The sequence below is a fragment of the Pinus tabuliformis genome, chromosome J (assembly GCF_031772625.1).
Source record: "Pinus tabuliformis cultivar Carrire ecotype Pingquan chromosome J, CPIR1, whole genome shotgun sequence".
NCBI lineage: Eukaryota > Viridiplantae > Streptophyta > Pinopsida > Pinales > Pinaceae > Pinus > Pinus tabuliformis.
Genome location: NC_142295.1, coordinates 1,056,606,708 through 1,056,633,346, shown reverse-complemented (window position 1 = coordinate 1,056,633,346; position 26,639 = coordinate 1,056,606,708). Strand labels below are relative to the sequence as shown.

Below are 26,639 nucleotides of genomic sequence, written 5' to 3'. Positions count from 1 at the left end.
TTAGTAATTTTATAAAAATTAATAAAATTAATAGTTGTTTTTTATTTTATTTTTTATTTTAACCAAGCTAAAATGTTTAACATACATTAAATTACAACATCCATTTTTACTCTTGATCGGATCAAATATTTCTTCACTCTATGCTAGTTTGCATATCATGATATTTGATACCTCTTGGGGGTTAGTAGATCTAGAGTAAAGATGGATCTATGCTGGTTTAATTCCCCCATTTAAATAGGCTACATTCCAGTGAATACCATGGGTCAATACCATGTGCCATTTTGGTGAATACCATGGGTCAATACCATGTGCCATTTTTATTTTTATTAATACTAATATTAGGCTTAATAATGTTTTTTTGCATGGTATTAATAACAATCTAGTCCATAGTATTTTTCCCATAGGTTTCACCTAAATATAACGCATTTTTTGAGTGTTCGTAAATATAAGGTGACTTGTGGAGTAAATATAAAAAAATGTTTTATTTTTTTACCATACCTCTCATTTATTTATATTTTTATTAATTTACCATACCTCTTTTACAAATATGGTATTTGGCCCATAGGATTCACTTAAATAAAACCTCTTTCTTGAGCCTTCATAAATAAAACGAGGGTTATGGACTAAATATAAAAAGAGGTTTTATTTATTTACCATGCCTCTAGTTTATTTATATTTTTATTTATTTACCATACCTTTTGAGTAAGTATAAAAAGATGTTTTATTTATTTACCATACCTCCACTTTACTTATATGTTTATTTGTTTACACCCTTGCATGTATATAAGGTGACTTATGGAGTAAATATAAAAAATGTTTTATTTATTTACCATACCTCTCATTTATTTATATTTTTATTACTTTATCATACCTCTTTTATAAATATGGTATTTGGGCCTTTGGCCCATAGGATTCACTTAAATAAAACCTATTCTTGAAAATGGGCGAATGGATTCACTTAAATAAAACCTATTCTTGAAACTGGGCGAATGGAAGGTTGTAACTCCTAATTTCAAGGACTAAATTTACCTTTTTTACCCTCTCCCTTAAAATAAGGTGGGCTATTTGAGGTGATTTGTAAAAATGTACTATGATACAAAATATTCGCCCACTAAAAATTTAAAACCCCTTAATTTCGCCAAAGGGCGAACATTCGCCCCTAAAATTTTCTATGTCTAGGATTGTTATGAAGGTTACGAGGTGATTTTTTTCTCTAACAACCCAATTTCTCAATTCTAGAAATTTTGGCATTTGTAACAAATTGGCCTCAAATAATCTCTCATAACTCTCAAACCCTGATGAATTTTGGAAAATTATTATGAGGGAGCCTAATTTTTTATGTTTTCAACAAATAACTCTGTTTAAAATTTCTAATTCAACTTAATTGCCTCAAAAATCACGCACCAAGTTGATTGTTTATATTCTTTTACAATTCTGGGTTTAACATGATTTTTTTACAAATCTACCTTAAAGATTCCTTTAGATCTCCCAAATTGTGATGAAGTTTTGAAAAACATTTGGGGCTTAATAAATTTCCTATACTGAGAAAAAAACAAATGTTTTGTAATTTTGAGATTCGCTTTCATATGCACGAAAATAGAGGTCAAAGTTAGCAGTTTGGAAACTGTGTGAATTTTAGAGCAATTTGTTAATTTTCTTCTAGAAAATGGCATGTGTGACATAGGTGAATTTTGACTAATGTGGAGGTGTTATAACATCATTTTGGACAAAAACCATGTTCCATTTTCCTCGAAAGTGTGGCAATCTATCAAAGCCCCAAATTGGTGCAGGCATGCCAGTGTAGGAATGTTGGTGTAGGAACAAAACATGGTGCAATTAATTGTTGATGCATGTGTATATTTGACCGTGATTTCATACACCTTCTTGAAAACGTAAAAAAACACAAGCACCATCATTACTGACCATTTTGATGCAGAATTTATCGAAATAAAAGAAATAGGTTAAATAATAAACAATTACCTAATGATGCCCCGACAACTGTGTAAAATGATAGTAATAAACGCAAAACCATGAGTAATCATAGGATGAAAATGTGAATTAGAAATGATAATACTGGGGTTTGATATCCCCCCATGTCGATGATCTTGCATGTCCTCATGCAAGAAAAACCTTTAATAGGGAGCAAAGTTAATTAAGACTATAGGGATAAGGTTTCTTTATTAGAGTAATGTTGTATAAAGTTAAACTATAGGATTAATTGAGTAAGATCATGCAAGTAAGTTCCATATGATTTAGAATACCTTTGCATCAATAATATAAGAAAGACCTGCGAACATAGATTCAGTGATGTCAAGAATGATATCATTATTTTCTAACTAATGCGAGGATTGCCATAGGAATGCTAACAATGTTGTGACTACAAGGATAATGTCATCATGAAATAGCCAGCCATCGAAATTTCCATAAGAATCTCAGTAGTAGCCTTAGTCAGAAGTTTTTCACCTCAATAACCTCATTCTAAGTAAAAGTGACAACATTTATAATCCAAGGCGTTAAAAATGGATGAGAATAAGGGAAAGAGATATGAAAAAATGATACCTTCCTAGGGTGACTATCTTACCACTATCCAAGCATATAGTTGAAGCTCTTCTTGTTCAAGCAAAGTGAATCACCTGCATTAAGGGCCCCACATCCATAGAAACTAGATTATTCCAAAATATAGAACTTCAAAGCATAATACCGGAAGGATCTTAAATCAATTCTCAAAGAGATATGATAATGAGTTTAGGAAAAGATACAAATGAAAAAGTAAATCATAATACCACATGCATGGCCCTACTACTAGTAGGAATCTACAGCCTCAACAGGGATGCCTTTTAACCAACGAAATGTCTATGTCCCATCTATTAGATATAGATTCAAAGTCATTTAAAATAATTTACTTTCGATAAGGAATCAACTGAAAGTCATTTTCCTGGATTATTATCCAGTAAATGACAATTCCATTCACGATATCTAACAAGAATGAACAAGTCGGCTCATGATGAGACTTGTTGTCTTAGATATCTTCAATTGAAATCCATTACCCTGGCTTGGTGATGAGTAGTGGTAATGTCATTCTTATTAGGACCCATGATCATGGTAGGTAGGCTTGTAATGAGACCTCATATCCCTCAATTAATTCTTTTTAAAATAAAATTTGATTATGATTAACCTTAAATAGGTTACTTAATATGTGGGAAGGAAAATCTTCTTCTTAAGAACACCGGATGGCATGAATTTCTTTTAATGACTAATCTTTACTGGTTGGTCTTGCTTCCCTAAAGACTTATTTTAAAGAAAGCATCACAGATAATGACCAAAATATTCGTTGAGTTAATCATGCTATGGTTCTCATGGGAGATCATTAGGTTTTATATGAGTTATCCACCATAGGACGCTTTTCAATAATACCTTCTAACAGAAACTTGAAAAGGTTTCTTGGATGACATTTTGTTAGAATGAATAGGCCAGTAGTAGGGTTTTAAGCTTATGAATGGAAAGTATAAAAAATAATAATAAAATCCCCCTAACTGACCCAATGAATAATCTCAGCTGATAATCAAAGCCACTTTATAAAATATGAGACATTAAGAGTGAATTGATTCTTGACAAGTCTTACCACAAGTGCATTGTTGGGTCCCTATAATACTAGTGATTACCCCATTACTATTGTAGTTATACCCCTTATTTATATTGTTGTGCCCCTATTACCCCCATATTTTTATTTTGTGCCCCATAGAATCCCTCTATTGTTATTTTTGTGGCTTTATATTATTATTTATAGGTCGGCTGGATTATATTATAACTCCTTAGACTCCTATATATAGAAAGGAGGTTTTGTCATTTGAATCATCCAAGAATTGTTCATTTATGTAATGTAAAGGAGGTTTCCCCCTCGAAGAGGCTGAATTCTAAGGCATTGATCTATCTTTTCTATCTTTTCTTGAGCTGGTTTCATAACATTTGGTATCAGAGCTTTGGATTCTAGGGTTTCGCTGCTCCAAACAGGTCATCGTGGCATTTTAGCTATAACGTTTTTCTGTGACATTTTAGAATTCACAAAAAAAACCCATTTGAGAAGAAATCGCGTTGAACCTTGGGTCCAAATTTCAAATCTTTTCGCGTGATATTTGCGGAGATATGATCTGAGGAAGTTGGTCTTTTTTTAGACTCCTGAATTACATTCAAAATAGGTGACCTGGGGAAAATCGTCATAACTTTCTCTCTGGGAATCAGATTGAAATTTTGTAAGAAGGTACAAAAGAGGACGGACTGTAGTTTCTTGTATATATTTTTCAGAGTCAAAGATCGAAAATTGTACACGTGGCACTTCATACAAGTTTGCTCTTCTGGAAAGGTCTATAATCAGGTCATCTTGGGAGATTTTGCATAACTCTTTCTTGGAGAATCCAATTTGGATCAGACTGGTGGAATTGGAAAGAGGACACAGAGAACTACTAAAGATCACAAATTCAGAACTAGATGATTGGATAGTATAGAGATACATCAGAGGAAATATCGAGCTCCTACAAAGTGAAAAAAGGTGTGTAGAATTTTTTAAATTTTTGCTTAAGCTTGGTTTGAAAATTTATTTTCAAGGAATTCAAAGGGCATAGTAGAGCATTATTATTGGTAACTGATGCCTCGAGGAAAGAAAATGCAAACACCTAGTAAGGAACCTGAAAGCTCTAGCATGACTCATGAAGAAGAGGAAGAAATGCTACATGATATATCAAAATTACAAGAACAAGTGCAACAAATGTCACGCTCACAAAAGTTAATAGAAGCTAAGATAAATGGCGTGGAAGCTAAGATGAATGGCATGGAAGTTAAGCTGGACAATTTTAAGATAGATTTGAAGACAGACATGGCAGATTTGAAGACAGATTTGACAAAATTTCTACAAGAAATACTTACTAATGGTGAAAAGGTAGTAAGGGAAACTCATGATGAGAACAAAAGAAATGTTAATCATGATTCCATAGACGCTAATGTTGGATCGAAGAATCACCATATTCCAAAAATCGATATGAGGAAGTTTGATGGCAAGGATCCCACCACATGGATATTACAGATAGAGCAATTCTTCGATCTCAATAATGTGCAAAACGCACAAAAGGTACGTATGGCAACTGTATATTTGGAACCAAATCAGTTTGTATGGTATCAATGGCTTTGTTCTCGTAAACAATTTATCACTTGGGCAATTTTTACGGAAGAATTGATAGCACATTATGAGGATACAAAAAGAAACACTTTTTTTAGCCAATTGATAAGTCTCAAACAAAAGGGTTCAATAATGGAGCACATTGAGGAGTTCCAAAAATTGAACATAAGGGTAAAAGATATTCCAGCGGAGCATAGGATTGATGTGTTCATAGGGTCTTTAAAGGATAATACCCAACATGATTTTCGCCTTTGGGAAACTGATTCATTAGAGAAGGCATTCAGGTTAGCAAGAAAAATGGAAAGCAAAATTATGGCAACTAGGAAGCATACCACTCACAACTATAAATACGGAAGTGTTGTTTCCCCTAGTCTTCCACAACCTACAAGGTTGACACCACAACAATTGGAAGAAAAAAGAGCAAAAGGGCTTTTTTACAATTGTGATAAAAAATACACAAAAGGTCATAAGTGTGCTGAGAAGAAATTATTCTACATAGATTGTGAAGAGGAAGAAGAAAAGGAGCAAGAAAGGTCAAAAGAAGAGGATATACTCCAGGAACAAAGCCTAGATGAAGAACAAATAAATCCGACCATATGTTGTAATGCATTGGTGGGAATTACCACTCCTCAAACCATCAATATAGAAGGACAAATCAAGAAGAAAAAGGTAATAGTGTTGATTGATTCAGGAAGCACCGACAATTTTATTCATTGTAGGGTAGCAAAAGAATTGAACTGCTTCCTATATCCAGCACCAGAGTGTCAAGTGATTATTGCAAATGGAGGAACAATAAATTGCTCTGGAAAGTGCCATAATATCAAGCTATCCATGGGAGAATATGTATTGACTAGCCCAATGCTTTCCATTCCAATGGGAGGTGCTGATGTTGTACTAGGAGTCCAATGGCTACAATCCTTGGGTACAATATCTTTTAATTTCCAAGAACTTTTCATCAAATTTTCTATGGAAGGAAAGGAAGTTGAATTAAGGGGTATTGCAGGGAAACCAGGAAAGATAATTAGCTCTAATGGCATGACAAAGCTTCTAAAAAAGGAGCAAAGAGGTGTAATTGCACAACTATGTTCGCTAGATGTTTCCACATTGGAATCATCTATTTCTCCAGATCTCCAAAAAGTTCTGGACAATCATTCCATGGTATTTGAGACTCCCAAAGGTCTCCCACCTATGCATGATCATGATCATGCTATTCATCTGATTCCAGGAAGTTTTCCTCCAAACATCAGGCCGTACAGATATCCCTATGTCCAAAAAAGTGAAATTGAATGTATGGTTGTAGAAATGCTAGAGGCTGGTATAATTCAACCGAGTCAAAGATCTTTCTCAGCTCCAGTAGTATTGGTGCACAAGAAGGATGGATCATGGCGCATGTGTTCGGATTATAGGGAGCTCAACAAGCTCACTATTAAAGATAAGTTCCCCATTCCTGTCATTGATGAATTACTGGATGAATTGCATGGATCAATTTAATTCACCAAGTTGGATCTTCGTTCGGGATATCATCAAATCAGAATGAAGATTGAAGACATTCCGAAAATGGCATTTAGAACTCATGAGGGTCATTATGAATTTTTGGTCATGCCTTTTGGCCTTACCAATGCACCTTCAACATTTCAAGGTTTGATGAATTCAATTTTCAAACCATTCCTTAGAAAATTTGTGTTAGTATTTTTTGATGATATACTAATCTACAGCAAGTCTTGGAAGGATCATGTTGAACATGTTGACAGGGTGCTACATCTATTGGAGGAGAAACAATTATATGCAAAAAGATCCAAATGTTTCTTTGGAGTCCAGGTGTTACAGGGAAAAGTGTCTATTTAGAACTGCTCTATCCCACTAAGGTGTGACAGCTACCTTAGAAACAAACAGAGAAAAGCTACTTTTGTATTTCCTTTATGAATTATAGATAGAGAGGAATAGAAAGAACCAACCTGTGTCTTGCACTAATCCTTTGATTTGATCCCTCTCCTCTTTGATAGTCTCCAGCTACCTGCTCACTAGCATGCCCAGCTTCACAAAGTACCTGTAAGATCACAGAAGCATAGCACTATACAAAGACATGGATCTATATTCATAAACAACTTAGGATCAAATTTAAGTTGACCATACAAATGTAACAAGCATCAATGATACAAAAGCATGGAGGAGAACTCAAATAGCTTTTATTGATAAACAAGAAAAGATCCAGGAGGAGTTACAACCAGTGGTTCCGACCTAGCATCAACCTCCCAGCAAAGAAGCCCCTCTTCACCTCAAACAAAGCTTAGATCACCCAACAATCTGATGTTTATCTCTAGAAACCAACAGCAATTCCTTACAATATGCAAAATTCTAGCCTCTGGATCTCTGGGATGAGGGATCCATATATAGATATCTGTAAGGAGGATGAGTCAGCTTGTGATTTGATTAGTGTCTTCTCTCTGTCAGTTCTTGCTTCCACTTGGAGACTGAGGGCCTCTTACTCATCCTTGGTCGAATTCAGTGAGGCAAGTGTCACAGGAGAAGATTCTGGAAGCTTCCATTGCCTCTCCACCTCGCGGAATGACACTGCCATTTGTCATTTCTCGCCCATCGCACCCCACAGAAGGGAGTTTTGAAATGCAACGCACCCTCAAAGTGCATTTGGGTGAGATGCAACGCACATAGCCAGTGGAGCAGCTGCAATGATCCTGTTTTGACCAATTTTGAGTAGTTTTTCATGAAGAACTTCTGGGAGAAGCTGTAATCTGTTGACCTTGTTCCTTTAGGGGTTAGAAAAACACTTTTAAGGACTTAGGAGCCCTTGGTTTATGGACATTTCATGCTTGGAGTTGTAGGGCACAAAAATGTCTATAACACTAGGAGGTGGAATATTTGGGTCATATTGTATCTCATGAAGGAGTTAAGGTAGACCCTATGTTGTGTGCCATTTCTATTATCCAACCAGATTGGATAAACGAAGCAAGGGAGGAATGGAAGAATGACGAAGAAGTGTGGGCACTTATTCAAAAGCTACAACAAGGTTCCAGTACTTCTGATACATTTAGCTGGAAAAATGATTTGTTATGTTACAAAGATCGCTTATACCTCTGTAAGGATTCCCAGCTAAAACAAAAGATTATTATGGAATTTCACACTTCTCCTTTAGGAGGGCACTCAGGATTTTTAAAAACTTACCACAGGGTTAAGAAGGAATTTTTTTGGGATGGCCTTAAATCATATATTCAAAAGTTTGTGGCGGAATGTTTGGTTTGCCAACAAAATAAAGTTGAAACAATTAAGACATCGGGTCTATTACAACCTTTATCCATTCCAAGCCAACGTTGGGAGGAGGTTTCAATGGATTTTATCACAGGTTTACCCAAGTCTGAGGGAAAGAGTGTCATCATGGTGGTAGTTGAAAGACTTACCAAGTATGCACACTTTTGTGCATTATCACATCCATTTAAAGCCAATACAGTTTCTACTGCATTTATGGAAACAGTTCAAAAGCTACATGGAAACCCAAAGATTATTGTAAGTGATAGAGATCCCATTTTCACTGGAAATTTTTGGACAGAATTATTTTCTTGTCTTGGTACTCAGTTAGCTCATAGCTCATCTTATCATCCTCAATCTGATGGGCAAACTGAGATAGTAAACAAATGTTTGGAAGGATATCTTCGTTGCTTTGTATCTGATAAACAGACACAATGGGTCAAATGGTTGCCTCTGGCTAAATGGTGGTATAACACTTCCTTCCATACAGCAACAAAAATGACCCCATTTATGGAACTTTATGGGTATCAACCACCATCCATCACATCATATTTAAGAGAAAATTTTAAGGTTCAGGCAGTGGAACATCACATCGAACATCAACAACAAGTCCTCCAACTCTTAAAGGATAACCTCGTGTTGGCACAAAATAGAATGAAACAACAGGTAGATCAACATCGCAGTGAAAGAAGTTTTGATGTAGGTGATTGGGTATTCCTACGGCTACAACCATATAACCAAATGTCCCTAAAGCAAGCTAAGAAGGATAATAAATTATCACAAAAGTATTATGGTCCATACAAGGTGTTGCAAAAGATTGGTACTATGGCATACAAATTGGAGCTTCCTGCAGCTTCTCGATTGCACCCAGTTTTCCATGTTTCATGTTTAAAGAAGGTTATAGGCGACAAGCTCCCAATTCAAACAATATTGCCAGAACTTGACAAGGAAGGAAAAATTATATTGGAACCGGAAGCAGTCACAGAAACAAGAACTCGACAACTACGAAATCGATCAATTTCAGAGTATCTTATCAAGTGGAAGAACTTATCCGCTGAAGATTCCACATGGGAGGATGAGAACTTTATGCAGAAGTAACTCAAGCGTTGAGGACAACACTTTTTTGAAGGAGAGGAGCATGTTGGGTCCCTATAATACTAGTGATTACCCCATTACTATTGTAGTTATACCCCTTATTTATATTGTTGTGCCCCTATTACCCCCATATTGTTATTTATGTGCCCCATAGAATCCCTCTATTGTTATTTTTGTGGCTTTATATTATTATTGTTAGGTCGGTTGGATTATATTGTGACTCCTTAGACTCATATATATAGAAAGGAGGTTTTGTCATTTGAATCATCCAAGAATTGTTCATTTATGTAATGTAAAGGAGGTTGCCCCCTCGAAGAGGCTGAACTCTAAGGCGTTGATCTATATTTTCTATCTTTTCTTGAGCTGGTTTCATAACATGCATAATGATAGAAATTTCAATATTTGTGCCTTAGGAATTGCAGTTTCAAGAGTGTTGTTGTAAAAATTTTATTTCAGATGACGTTTTTATTCATATCTCTAATGCCACCCTACCCTAATTTAAAGAGAGGAAGATCTCCTTCAAGTGTGAGAGTACTTCTAGTGTAGCCATGTGCGTAATAGAATGATAAATATATTCACACTCAGTTTTAAAGAATAAACTTCAACACATACCAAATTATGAGAAACCAACTGATTTAATTGATATGGTACCAAGAGTTGTCGAATGATGAGGGAATGAGGTGTGCTGACATTTTTTTGAAACCAGGATTCAATGGGATCCACATATTCACGATTCTCCAACTCATGCAATTGTTCCACAACTTGATAGTCACTCACTTGGAGGCATAAGGGATCTGCTGAAAGACAAAAGAAAATTCCCTCAAGTTCAGGCTCAAATATCTTCTTTTCAGATTGGCAAGAGCTAAGGGAAATTCTAGGGTTTTGGGCATCAACAATAGTTTTAGATTATGTTCTAATCAAAGATTGCTCCTGTAATGGTTGTTCAATTAGATCTTCCCAGGCTGAATTTTCTGTAGTGATAAGAGATGTTTACAAACTCATCCCTTCCCCCAACCTCAAAGATATATCATTACACTCATTATAGGAGGCAGCAGGAAGAATATGTGTTTCAAATTGTTGTGCAACATGCTGGTTTGGATTAGGGTTTGGGCTATGGTTTGGGTTAAGGCTTAGACTAGGCTTTGTATTTGGATTAGGATTTGGACTAGGGTTAGGTCTATGGTTTGAATTAAGGTTAGGGTTAGGTCTAGGGTTTGAATGAGGGATAGGTTTAGGGTTTGGATTAGGGTTAGGGTATGTATTAGGATAAGGTCTAGGGTATGGATTAGGGTAAGGTTTCACAGGTAGCTCAGACCATATAGGATGATAACTTGATGGTGCGTTAAGTGGGGATTGTGGTTGTTGTTGTTGTTCAAGTAGTTGATTTTGCATGAAATACTTCCCTTGGGAAGAGGCTCCAAACCATTCTTGAGTCCATGGGGATATCTGACTCGAAGAAGAGGGTCACTGTGTCCATTACGTAGGGTATTTGGTTGGAGGAGAACTAAAAGTTTTTTGTAAAACTACGGGATTATAAATATGTTGAGGAACTTGCCGAGGATAATAAATATTAGTTCAAGTATTAAATGATGATGGGCTTTGAGTTATACCTAGCGGTTGATTTGATTCTTTACCTAATTTCCTGAGTACCTTTAATAATCTTGGCAGTGTTGGGAAATTTTTTGTTGCATGAGCCTCTTCACAAATTCTACAAACTTTCAGGCTACTAAGTGGACGCTTTCCAAGGAAGTGTTTCTTCCTACAGTTGGCATAGTAGATCACCAACGATTCTTCATCATTCTTCTGTTCTTCCAGCAAATCATGCAATGTTGAAATCAAATATCTAATAATATTATCTTTATGTTCAAGAACAATACTAAGTTTTTCACTTATAAGTTCTTCATTAGGTGATTTGTATATCTCTGTAGTAGCATCAAAATTCCTCACTGGAATATTCTTGAAAATACCATTTTCCTGTTCTCAACAAGCCAACTGGTATAATTTCCATCACATGGATGACTATTTGGGGGGGGGGGGTTCTTACAACACCTGATAAATAAATATATATATATATATAAAAAACCTTGAAAAAATGTGCAGGAAAGAAAAAAAATCTTTCAAGAAAAACTAGGTGAAAAAGCAAACCAAATGAACTAGGTCACCAAGGTTAATCCCCTAAGCACCTCCACGACAATGACGCCAAAATTTTGGGTGCATTTGATGTATTAATGTACCAACATTTAATGTCAGTTCAGGGTCCATGGAATTTGAGGCACATCACTGGAAATTCTAGAGAGAGCCCCTAATGACCCGCAGATCAAATTCCTATAATAACTTGTTCATAAACCTCCTTATAACTTCCTAAAGATAATGATCAATCCAAATCCTACACTCAAAATAAATCTTTAAAAATGAAACCATAGACACGAATCTTGCACTCTACCAACATTGGAAGAAAATCCTAATTAGAAAGAAAACTGTGACTAGTAATTAACTAGAAACATGAGCATTATCCAAGCGAATGTAAAGACCGTCTAAACCTTAAGCAATCCAAGCTCTATTAATTCCAAATAGGACTCTTAAATCAAAATGAAACCTTTATTCAAGTTCTTGCACTAAATCCTCTTTCCACTTAAATCTATGTGTAACCAGTAAAATCAAAATCACTCCACTATGTATGTATATAAGAAACTAAAAGTACGACTCAAATCTACCTTTAATACTATCAATGAAATTAGGTGAATTAACAATAAAAGCATCTACTATGTGCACAAGAAAAATCAATCTTACTTCAAGCTATTTCTTTCTTGAACCTTTGAACACACTTCGACATGCAATCTCCACAAATAAACTTAAGAACTGGAATCTACAGTGACCATATTCATGCAAATGAAATTGGATCATCCTTTAGCAAACCAATATGAAAATGTCAAACAAGATCACAAGGAGAAATCTTCTTCTTTCGATTCTTGTTCCTGAACTATGAGTGTAGGGTCTCACAAATAGAGATTACTTGTTGAAATATCTAAGTGCACAAGTCAAATCATCTATATTTACCAAAGGCAAGATTGTTAAGAGATTAAATGGCCAAATCAAATGAGCATACCATGTTTTAAAGTCAACCAATCATGAACCAAGTATTATTCTAGCTTTCAACTGTTTTGAATGAAAATTCCAATTCACTTTCAAGCCTTAGGGATATTTTTGCTATAGTGAGCTTTAGATTGAATCTTAATCAAAATTGTTGACTTACATCAAGATTCTAAGTGCCTTATTAAACCCTGATTTCAATCCAAGAAACAAAGTTTCTTGGATTCAAAAATGTACTTTTATGGAAACAAATGGTCTATAGAATCAAGTGAAATGTTCGCTTAAATATCTACAAATATTTTAGGGCTACAACTATTCTCCACTGCAAAGCAAAAGGTATCCAAAGTTTATAATATGCTCAACAATAGTCCTAAGTTCTTATAATAACTAGGATTTTGTTTTTGTAATCAAGATTCAACTTGTTAAAGATCTTGGAGGTCTTATTGAACTTCTTACAACTCCAAATTACAATGCAACAATAACATTTTATAGGGTCTTGGACTAAATGTTTGTATAGTGACAGAGGAGGAAAAGCGCTTCCACTCTCCAAACCAATAATGGGTGGAAGGTTACAAGTCTCAACAGAAAGATATTCCAAATGAACTTCTTGTAAACCAAAATTGTGATAGAATTAACACGCGATTGTAATCAACACTACAATAAGAAAACCCAATTAATTTTTCTGTACAAATAGGGTATCGATTCATCATAAGAGTCTTTTGATCACACAATTGAAATAAGTGCAATATTTGAAAGGAAACTCTCATTCACACTCCAATATCTTCTATATATGTTTATCCAATCAACCTCACATAAAAATAACAATCATATATAAAGGAAAAAAGAGTATGAGAAAGAAAACCACGAATATATCAAACCACCAAAAGAACCTTGTTGTTAACACACTATAGTTACAATGAAAAGCACACTAACATGGAAGATCTTTAAATTCACATGTAGAAAATACAACTAGAGGGCTTTTCAACTGGTTTGGTGGGCCCTACCAATCCAGCTCTCACCCTCCTTTAAGAGCTTAAATTACATAGCTGAGATAATGATGAAACACACTAGAAATGATAAGAAAAACCTAGCATTAACAATCTTTTATTAAAATTGAATCAATATTTTACATCCCAAGCCATATGTTCCAAGTCTATACCAACAATGTAAGGTTATAATAACATCCTCTCACTCTCACAAACAATGGCTAGGCTTTTTATGAAGGTTACAAGGTGAATTTTGGCTCTAACAACCCAATTTCTCAATTCTGGAAAATTCTGCATTTTTAACAAATTGGCCTCAAATAATCCCACATAACTCTCAAACCTTGATGAATTTTGGAAAATTGTTCTTACGGAGGATAATTTTCCATGTTTTCAACAAATAATTCTCTTTTAATTTTCTAATTCAACTTAATTTCCTCGGAAATCATGCCCCAAGTTGACTGTTTAGATACTTTTACAATTCTGGGTTTAACATGATTTTTTACAAATATTCCTTAAAGATCCCTTCATATCTCCCAAACTGTGACAAATTTTGGAAAACCATTTGAGGCTTAATCAATTTCTTATATTTGGAACAAAATCTGTGTTTTGGAATTTTGAGATTCGCTTTCACGTGCACAGAAATTGAGGTCAAAGTTGGCAGTTTGAAATCTGTGTGAATTTTGGGGACGATTTGTCAATTTGCTTCTAGAAACTCACACGTGTGACCTGGGTTCCATGTTTGGTTTTCCTCGAAAGTGTGCCAATATATCAAAGCCCCAAATTGGTGTAGGCATGATAGTGTAGGAATGTTGGTGTAGGAACAAAACTTGGTGCAATTATTTATTGATGCATGTTTATCTTTGGCCATGATTTCATATGCCTTCTTGAAAACCTAAAATAACACAAGCACCATAATTAATAACCATTTTGATACATATTTTATCGAAATAAAGGAAATAGGTTAAATAATATACAATTACTTGACCATGCCCCAACAATTGTGTAAAATGATAGTAATAATAATGAAAAGCATGAGTAAGCATAGGTTGAAAATGTGAATTAAGGATGACAATTTTGGGGCATGATAAACCTCCTTTTAGTTTACATAATGTTGTAGGAATTGTAATTTAAATATAGTAAACATGAATTTACCTCTCATGTCAAGAATTTAATCTTACATATTAATACACAATTTTTTTCATTGTTAAATTCCTCATAGAGTTATCACTACATCATGATTTGTATTGATTTTGAACTAAACAAGAAGAAAAAACATGTGAACTAATTAATAAACCAATAAGTATCTAAATTGGGACTAAATCTTCAATGTTATTTCTAAATTCATAATTTTGTCCTCATTTTCCTATTGGAGAAGTGTTGTGACCTTGCACTAGTACAAAATGGCTAATTAGTTACTAAAAAACGACTAAAATTTGCATATAAATGACCATTTTTAAGTCGGTAACCAATAGTGGCTAATTTACAGTATCTTATAACGTGACCAAATATTAGTCTTATTTAGCTTAGTCATTAATTGGTTGTCTCAATTTTATCGTCTAATAGTATATTTAGTCATAAATTTTATCATTAATGTAGTCATTGATTTAGTCATTAATTGTCACAATTAATGACCAAATAAACAGCAAAATATACTACTACGTGATCACCCAAGAAAACCAATTAATGAAAACAAATATGACCAAAATGTGGGTCGCGTTATAAGATATTGTAAATTAGCTACTAATAGTCATATATATGCAAAATTTAGTCATAGTTTGAAACCAATTAATGACCAAATAAATATGACTGAATTTCGGTCATGGTATAAGATACTATAAATTAACTACTAATAGTTGTATATATTCAAAATATGTTCATCATTTATATTTGTCATTTACAGTAATCATTTATTTTTTTTAGTAGTTTCATATTCATTATATAAATGCCTGATTTAATAATTTATATTTATTTCATTTACATTCATTAATAATCATTATAAATGACTATTTTAGTTGTCTTGTATTCATTTTATTTTTGTTCACCATTAATAAATATAAGCTACTAATTTAGTAGTTTTAGATTGATTTTATATGTTCATTATTAATCAACATAAATTAATTAGTGTTATTTTGCAAATAAATTAAAAAAAATGTCATGCAATGTGTATGTTCATTTAATATGAAAACGCAAAATTACGTATGTTAATTACAACACTAAATAATATCAAGTACAATTATAAATCACTTCAACCACATAAATTATAATATATGAAATGTCAAGTATTACAATATGAGTTTCCAACTTAATATTGGTTCGATTAGAATTTACACATGAAATATTGTTTCATCGCTTCAAAACATTATCATTGTATTGCCAAGGCATTGTACATGAATTCGCCAACTCTAAAGGCTTGACCATCAGTTTTTTTGTATGTCTCATGTGGGATATTGGCTTTAAGAGTATCACTAGATTGGTTGTCTTCTGTCTCTCATTTTCCATTTGCCGCTCCAGTGTTATTATTCTCCTCTTTCTTCAATTTTTGCTTGGGTATTGTGTGCAAGAAGGGTCATACTCTTGTTTTCTGCCATATTCCATAGCTCCAGTGACTTCAATCAAACACAATAAAGATCAACAAATCACATATCTAAATCACAATGTCTATCATTACCAACTCTTACAAGGAAAAATCCCATATTAAATAAGTAATAATTTTGAAGTCAAATACTAAATGTGACTAACGTGATAGCATCAAATTACCAAAATTTACCAACTCTTACAAGGAAAAAATACCATATTAAATAAGTAATAGTTTTGAAGTCAAATATCTAATGTGACTAACCTGATAACATCCAATTACCAAAAGTTTTGGATAGCTTGGATGAAATACACGTGAATGGAATTTATTTCCACTATAGCTCAATTCATGTACACATTCACCACCTTTTCCATAACGAAAAGACCATGCCCTAACAGAATCCTCACTTATAGCTGCAAAATATTCTCCACTTGTATCTCATCAAACTGAGTGCACATGATTTGTATGCCTATGAAATAATAAATATATTAGAGATAATAATAATTTCCAAGCCTTTATTTATCTAAATCCGATAAATATTTACAACCATTGAACATATTTCCAAAAAAAATATTTAAAAAATCAAAAGATACGGGTATCACATGTGGAAATTACAAATACCTTAAATAAACCAATTTAAGCAAAACTAAGAGAATAAAAAAACTCAGAATCTCCATCCAATATTGTTTAGAAGTTTATTTTATTAAAAAAAGACTAAATGTGAATGCAAGATAATGCAAAACATACCTGTAAAGAATGAAAATTGTATGTCTACCCATGAAGAGGAATTTCTCCCCTTCTTTCCTCAACCGATATTGATTTGATTTTTCATTATTGATCCATTAATAGGGGACATTCCTATCCCAATAAAAACATTTAAGAAGAAGTAAGTCCAGAAACAATGCCAATTTATTATCATAGATCCTCTACAACATTTGGGTGAAAGAATATGCAGTTACCATTGCTTTAGAACTTCAAGATTTTTGTACTTTTTAAACAGTGATGGAAGAAACAATAAATATGGATCAAGTATGTACTTGTATCAACACTCATGCTTTCTCTTTGGCCATCTAATAGGTATCTTGTAGCCTTCTAGTGGAGGGATTAAGCACTTGACTCTTTCGGAAAGTGGGGGGTAGTGTCGTTCCCTAAATGCAAGTCCGTGAGCCTCATATTTCCTCCATCTTTGGCAAAATGAGAGTCGAAACATTTTAGTAGATTGAAATTGAATGAAATAACTCAGAAGACATAAAAAACAACCTAAAAAAACTATTTCACTACAAACTAACAATGAAAAATAAGATTAAACTTTTTTCAATAGCAATGTTTTGCCATGAAAAAGTCATTGAGAAAACATGCCAAGTAGTTCATTGGACCTTGTCTCAAAAAAATAAAAAAAATAAAAAAAGAATGTCCACAAATGACCAAAATAAGTCAATGGGACTAGAAAGTATATCACATCAAAATATAGAAAATAAAATAAGTAGTGTGCATCCTATGCCCCAACAAGGGAAAACCTAACTAGTTCATCCAATGTGGTTGATTGGTAACAAACAAGAAATTGTGAGATCTATCGGCTCACAAAAATTAAGTCATTTAGTAAATTCACCAAGAAATACAAACTACTATTTTAGTTATATTTAACTCAAAATGTAACGAAAATTGTGTATCATTTACAAATCGGAAGGTTTATGTAATTCTAGCTCCTCAAAGGAGTCAAATGTCCAAATCGGGCAAGCTACGTTTCAAACTCTTAAAATTATTACAACACAATCTATCACAGTACAAATACCTTTGGATCTATGCATGGAGTGAAATCTTGATAGTCACTGCTGCACTCTTCAAACTTCATGGACTTCACTTTGGAAACATTGCAACAAACTTGTAGAGGGGCAAGTGATGTTTTATCTTCTAAAATGAATATGTTCTTCTCAAAGCAAAAGATACCACCAAGGTAAAGTGAAAGGGCACATAAGGATAGGAGAATCACAATGATAGGAACCAATCTCAAGGACTTGTCCACGTACATTGTTAGTTTAAAATCTTTATCCTTCATTTTTTTATTGAGAAGTAACTTGTGATTCAATATTTGTTGAAAATTGACATAAGAGATGAGAACCAAATAAAAACAAACATTTATACTATATGAGTAAGATTATTAAACACATGTATACTATATAGAAATTTACTATTTCAACAAAACATACCCCAATTCTTAAGAGTAAAATGGTAAGTGGCTGATCTATAATTCTAAGAGACTAATCTCCCATCCAGTTGTAAAGCAAATCATTAAGATTTTTATGCATCTACATCGTTAAATCACTTGATGCACTTGTCCATCAAGTATCCCTTAACTAATGGAAAATATTTCATCAGGTCTTGGAAATTCTGTGATGGTGCACGGTTGACCAAGCAACCTTTCATGAACTATTTGAGTACTTATAACAAAAAGTGTACAAGTTACTCAGGGCCATAGTGGCATGAACAAGAGTTGATTGCATTCATCTAGACTCCAGAGGAATTACAAACATGGAAGACAGATTATATAGGAAAGTTTAGTGTGTAAGATCAAACTAATATTCAAGCAATCACAGAGACAGTTCAAACAATCTATAATCAATGGAATTAGTCATTGGCTCTACAAGGATTTCCAATGATGTGAGATAGTGCTTCTATGAGAGGTGTGTCTGGGAGTACAATGAAGAGATCAAATTTGGAATGAATCAACTTAGCCAAATTGCATTGAAGGCTACATGGGATTAATCTACAAAATCATAGTTGCATGGACACAAATGGGATGAAAAAATGGGATGGACTGTGACGTTAAAAATTTGGAAGTGAGTGGCCGTGACCTCCCAAGCCAAGGTGGGAATGAGATACAATTGGAGCTCGAAGCTTTTCCAACATAAAATAAAAATCATAATAGGATCTGAAAACGAACATTCTCATTCATGAAAAATGAATAGAACCACCCAACTGTAATAAGATTATGCAGGACTTTGGGCATGGAAGGATGGATCTTCAAGCCCTGAAGTGACAAGTCATAAGACTCATTACTGCAAAGAACAGATACCATCTTTAGGATCATAGTGATCTCTAGCTACTAGCACAAACCCATCTCACCCAGGGTGTGATATGCACCTCAAGCTTGACAAGTTCCATGTTTCCTAATTTGAGATCCAATATTTGATATACTGGCCATTTGTAGTCTCCAGCATCAAATATGGATTTAGATGGGTTTGTGCTGCAACGAATGCACCCTCTAGGTTCAATATACCTTTACACATATGCACACAATAAGTGTTTTGATACATCACCCCCATGCCCATTCCCACCCTAAATGCATGGTGTGCTAGCTTCTCTTGATGCAATAAGGAGGCCACTCCCTAAACTGGCAGGAATTTCCACAAAAAATGTGTATAAAGATTTGAAGAAGAAGGATTAAACATTCAAGAAATACCCAAACCCCCAAATCCAGTGTCATCTCAATTCTCCACCATCATCACACAAGAAAACACAAGCATCTAGCCTCAGGCATTAGCCCAACACATAAAAATATACCCCTAGTCCCTCCAACAACAAAATTAATCAATAAAACACATGTAGTACCGAAATATGCAAATGCAATATATCCAATTAACAAAATACCCAACAGTTGCAATAAATGAGACTCAACAAATGTAGAGAAGTCATCACTGTGAGCATTGAGTTCCATCCACAAAAAAAAGTGCAGACTAGCAATAACCAGTACAAGCAATCAGTCACAAAAAAATAGGAAATGTAAGATGGATCACTCACCTAACTTGGTCCATAGAGAGCTGGGAAAATATCAATATTAGTACATTTGTAGAAGCCCAATATTCCCCGACATTTTTGGCTATTAGGGTGCATAAGGAGAGGGGCATCACAATGATAGGAACCAATCTCATGGACTCGTCCATGTACATTGCTAGTTTAAAATATTTATCCTTCATTTTTTAATCGAGAAGTAACTTTTCATTCAATAGTTGTTGAAAATTGACATGAGAGATGAGATCCAAATAAAAATAGACATTATACTAAATGAGTAATATTACTGAACACATATATACTATATAGAAATTTACTATTTCAACAAAACATACCCCAATTCTTAAGAGTAAAATGGTAAGTGACTGATCTATAATGCTAAGAGACTGATCTCCCATCCAGTTGTAAGGAAAGTCATCAAGATGCCTATGCATCTACATTAGTTGAATCACTTGATGCACTTGTCCATCAAGTATCCCTTAACTAATGGAAAATCTTTCATCAGGTTTTGGAAATTATGTGATGGTGTACAATTGACCAAGAAACCTTTCATGATCTAGTTGAGTACTCATAACAGAAAGAAAAGTGTACAAGTTACTCAGGGCCATACTGGCATGAACAAGAGTTGATTGCATTCATCCAAACTCCAGATAGATTACAAACTAGAAACACAGTTTAGATATGTGAGCCTAGTGTGTACAATCAAAATAATATTCAAGCAATTGCAGACACTATTCCAGCAAGCTATAATCAATGGAATTAGTCATTGGCTCTACAAGGACTAAATTTGCAATGATGTGAGATAGTGCTTCTACGAGATGTGTGTTTGGGAGTACAGTGAAGAGATCAGATCTGGAATGACTCAACTTAGCCAAATCCATAAAAGCAAGCACTACTTAATGCACTAAAACCCATAATAATGAGAAACACACAAGCTGCCATAGTGCGTCGCTCTACAAATATTTATTTGTTGTCAAGGAATATAATGAAGTATTGGTGACCACCATCCTTGACCAAATCAACTTGGCATGACTGCAAATCAATATTTTCCATAGAAAGCAATATTAAAAAATGAATAATTGCCCGCCCTTTGGCAAAGTTCAGTGGCCTAGCTAACAATATGATTATCATATTGTCAAAAAGAGAGCATAAACACTTACAAGAAAAATGAAGAGAATTGGATTGCCCAAAATATTATATTGTTGAATCAAAGTATCATTTCCCTTGTCTCATTGTGCCATTACCTAGTCAAGTTAAAGAACCTTAGTCCAGGTAAACAAAAGAATTTGCCACAGATCTATCGCAGTTGTTTGCAGCAATTTGACAACATGCATGAAAATTTCAATAGATAAAGCATATAAAACAATAAAAATAAACAAATAAACTTACCACAAATCCAGTTATATATTAATGTCATATAAAGAACACAAATTCTCATAACAGAAATTGTGAACCAGATCCACTGCCAAGGCTCACATGCCTAGGAATCTTCCCAGCAATACTAGAAAAATGATAACTGTGAGATTGACTAAGTAATCCCTGTAGAGATGGGATTGCTCATCTTAAGCATCATTGTAATAGGGCAGAGTACAAAAAAAATGCTAATTTACATTGAAGAAAGAACCACCTAAACACTGGCATCTATAAAATTTTACAGAGCATAAATTCAAGCTAGAAAATGACTGTAATAAACAACATCAAATGAAATGAATAAAAATAAGCAACTAAAGAAGGGGTGTTCCTTTGTTTTAATTCATTTCTATTTATATTGGAAGATGATATCATCTCAAGGAACCAACTAATTTTTTATATCAATAATAATTTAGTTACTACCACGACTGGAGATAAGAGCAGGCTGGAAATAACAATGAAAGAAAAATGCACAATAAGAAAATTCTCAAGGGATGATGCCTGCACAGGCTCCAGATAATTTTATACAAGTTCATATGACATTTGCAGAAATGATCCAACAACTTACTATAAAATAGGTGCCTCAACTTGGAAAAGGTACATTGAATGTGTCTGTAAAATATTAATATCCTAAGTCCAAACTATGAACTAGAAACACTGATTAGGGAAAACATTGTCAGTTGGTGAGGCTAGAGGCTTGAAGTTATCCCATTGTACTCCATTTGCAACAATAGAAGATAATGTTAGGATTATAAATAAACTAGTTCCATTTGAAATATGGGCTATTGAAACCTCACCAAGACCCTTTCAACATCAATCAACCCATCATTCTGTCCAAAGGATTGCTGGAACTAGACATAACATAAGAATGGGGGTATCCGAAAGAAGACATCCCAAATTCACAAGAAGATAAACCCTTAACTTCTAACCTTAGTATTACTGTAGATAGTGAGAAATCTAGCACTACAATAGGATGGATCTTTGTCAATGACGAGGCATCTATTTCAGATTTCAAAGAAAATTCAAGTAAAAAATGATTTCCATAAAGACCACTGCACATGTTTAGAAGCCCTTAATGATGAAGGCCCTGCTTTCTATTTTTTCACCAGTGTATAGACCACCTGTAGTGCTCAGACTATGATGATAGGAATGTGCAACATTTTTCCTACTTTTGACTAGAAGAACAATTAGGCAGCAGATATGATGAAGCCCTAAACACATCCAATCATAATCTATTTGGAGATGCATTGAAACCTGAACACACTTCTCAAGTTAGAGAAGTGTATTTTGATTAGCAGAAAGTGAGATAAGATAATTTTATATATCCAACAAATGACAATAAATAGGTCAATGGGACTGAAAGATAGAACTAGTACGAGTACAATGTGGGAGTGCAAACATAACTCCTAGAAAATGGCAAAGCTAAATCTAGGGTAAAATGAAGCAAAGAAGAATACAATAATAGGAAATCCTCATAAACATGTATATAAAAAGATCATGTAGAAGGCTAAGTGAGGGTAATAAAGCTATGGGCATTCACGGAAACACATTTGGTAGCTCAAAATTGCATTCCAACTTTGAGGAAAATAGAAATATAACACCTAAGCTACATTTTGATGTCGATGATGAATGTGGTAGAGATAAAGAGAGGTTTGTTCCTGAGACAGATTGTGAAGTGCAAATAGTGGTATGCTTTAGTCTAGCCAGTACTCATTTTTAGGCAATGCTAATGACCACCCTGTTGAAGAAGACAAAACAATTTCCTACAAGTTTTTTGGCATACTTAGTAGGCTTGCTACACTTGGATAAGGATATGCTACATTTCTCTTCATTTGATCCCCCCTTAAAGAAAACCCAAATTTCCAAATAATTGATAGTGTGAGAAGAGGTACTGAATGAAAAGTACAAATATCAGCAGGAGGGTAGGAAGCATCTTTCTACCAATCTTGCAATCACCCGAGAAGACTTAGCACATGATGACAGGGGTATCATGCCATGTCGTTTTTCTACACTAGAAATTCTACCAACATATGACAAAATCCTGAGTGCAGATGGAGATAATGGACTAGACTACAGGCCTAGTTTCCCTAAGAATTAGAGTAAAAATACACTCATTAATGAAGGGAAATCTTGAAGATACCCTAAGGTTCAAGAGACCAACACTCCTATCTATGATTTTGAATATAGTAGAAACGTTGGCACCCATAATCATGTCCATCTCCAATCATCATTGTCTATTAAGTTTGAACAAAACAATGCAAGATCCTATATTTTTCGCTTTGATAGTCATCCTACATATGACATGGACTCTGATGAGGAAGTGTTGAGTCCCAGTTTTTCTCAATTTTGACAGCCTTCCAAGACCTTGTTTTCCCATTTTAAAACTCTATTTGACCCCTAGTTATACCTATTTCGACCATATTATCTAGATTTTGGCCAAAATGGTACTATCTGCTTAAGGTATGCAAATTAACTTTAAAACTGCCATTTTATCTTCCTTGTAAGTAGTTCCTTAAGCTAATTGTTTCCTTATTGAAATTATTGAGTCAATTGATCGAAGTATTATGCAGATTCGAAGTAGCTCTTCCATTTCCTGTGGACAGCTTGCAGTCGCCATTTTCTTGCAGACGCTCCACAATTTCCTGTAGGTGTGGATTTCCTGCAATCGTCTAGATTTCCTACAATAAAATTAGTGCTTTTCTATGTTCCACTGAATCTCAAAACAAACGGGAACATGGGTTTTGTGGGTAAATATACCTACATGGATGCTGTCCTATTGGCTCCTCCAGATTTATCATCAAAAACACCCAGATCTCCAATCTCCTTGTTGTTGGTCGTATGAGGAAAAGCTCCAACAGATGTAGCGAAATAGTTTGATCCATGCTTTCAATCATGGATCAGACTCAGAAGATATATTTTTGATATTTTGTACCTGTAATAATAGTAAATAGTTCAACAAGTAGTTTTTCCTTATTCAGGAAAATCATATGCCTGCAAACTTGTATAAATACTATTATATTTTATGTGTAAGGGGATTGGTTGGCTGATCAACGCATCAGATTGTACAAGACTGTGATCTTTTCCATATTAATACAAGTTATATGTTTTGTTCATTCTATTGAGTAAACCCTTTTAATATTGAAGGGGTTGTGAGTAAGGGAGGGCCCCCTTTACTCACAACTCCATTAGTAGTACTAGTGTATTCCTTTAATTATGTTTATGCAGTGATATTGTTGTTGCACAACTAGTGTTCTCTTTTATGATTCAACAACATATATCGATTGATTTATGGTTAATATTTATGTGATTCATTTAATCAGTTTTAGCTTTCCATTGTCAAATTGATTTCTTTTGGCACTGTGTTTTATATTTTTTGTTTTTTTATCAACATTAGCAATATTAGAGCTGTAGAGGGAGGTGAATCCACTCTATAGCCTTTTCTGCCAAGTGTTGATGCAGGAAAGAGGCATTGGTGTTATGTATAAGTGACTGATTTAACTAGGAAGCACTTGAGGTATCACGCCTACATATATTTTGCACGACATCTCATAAGTTTACTTAACCTTGGTTGATAATTTATGTTGGTAAATTATAAGTCTATAATTTAACTCAACATTTTGGCGTCGTTGTTGGGGAGGTGCTAAGGGATGATACTGAAAGTGTTTTAGTATGATTTCTGTTGTTTAAGATTTTCAGGACTGGGGGAGTCAAAGTGGTAAGACGTAGGGTAAAGCCTACGCACCTGTAGAGTTCAGAATTCGCCAAAGCCATGTCTTGATTGCTTGGTAAGTAGAAGCTTTTGAATTTGTTTGCATAATAGATAAATAGGGTCCAATATTTACAAATGTCTTTTGTGGTGGTGTGAGCACCACTTCATTCACTAATAAACTGGCAAGAAAAAGGAAGTTTGCAAGAAATAAGGCATCAAAAGAGGAAGAATCTGAACAGGAGGTCTGTGGTCCTGAAGATAGCTTGGTCTCCGACCCTAAGCAGATTAATACTTCCACAACAGAATATTTTGTTGGAAATTCTTCTGTTGCTGCCCATTTAGAACCGCCTCTTACAAGGAATAAAGTATCTTTGCTCAGTGGTCAACCTGAGAAGGAAGTCAACGTCAATCCTATCCAAGAATAGGAGTTCTGGACCATTGACTCTAAAGAATCTGTAGTTTATAAGGACCCTACTTTCTCTTGGATCAACATGGTTCATGAAGAAGGTACCGGTAATACAGATGGAGACCACGTTGAATAGAAACTAGTCACATTTGAATTTCCGATCAAGGAGATTGTTGGATCTAATCAGATGAAAAAGATTCCTCCCTCAACCTTGCCCAACTTTCATCGTGTCTATAGTGAAGATCCTGGTTCCTTCTTATTCGAATTTGATGTATTGTGCAGGAGCTACGACTATTCTTCCAATGCTCAAAAGTTGAAGTTGTTTCCTGCTACATTAAAGGATGCAGCTCTCAGATGTTCTATGGGGTTGGGCTCAAACTCCATTTTAACCTGGGGTGAAATGAAGAAGGTATTCCTAAGAAAGTACCAAGATTATTATAAAACTAGGGACCTCAGGGAAGAAATTTTTAGCATGAATCCGAAGGAAGGGGAGAGCCTTGACGACTTGGTGGAAAGATTTTAGTATAATCTTCAGAGACCCAAGATGAACCAGCTGAGCAAAGAAACCTTGAGAACAATTTTGCTCAGAGCAATCAAACCAGAATATCTGGAGGTTTTGAACCTAATGGGAGCAGGTGATGTATCAAAATTGAGCTATGATGATGTGTGTGAGTTGTGCAGATGTTATTCATGAGGAAATTCTAAGGTTGGAGGAGGATCAAGAGACACTTCTTCCAGGATTGTCAAATCAGTTGCCGGAGATAGAGTAAGTAGAGTTGAAATGGGTAACTTATTTGAAAATTTTAAGACTAATATTCTTAGCACTTTATCTTCACAATTGGATGTTTTGCAAGCTAAGAAGAAACAAGAGGAATTGGAAAAATCCCTAGCCATATTTTACTCCAAATGTAGGAAGAAACATGCTCTAAGGGAATGCCCTGTTGACAGCATAGAGGTATGCCGAATTTGTGAAGCCGAGCATTCTACTGATCAATGTCCCTCTCTTCCTAAGATTAAAGCAGCCTATGCAGTAGATCAGGAAGTTGTCAATGCACTCTATGCAATGGCACCTCAACGACCATGGCAACCACGTCCTACAGGTATGTCACAGTCACATTTTCAATTTCTGTATGCTCATAATCAGATGT

General features: G+C 34.5%; 1 pseudogene; it reads left to right on the top strand.

Moving 5' to 3' along the window:
• LOC149230593 (aspartate aminotransferase, chloroplastic-like) overlaps positions 1-26,261 on the top strand; it is a 101,639-nt pseudogene extending 75,378 nt beyond the window's left edge.
• Positions 26,262-26,639: the final 378 nt, after the last annotated feature.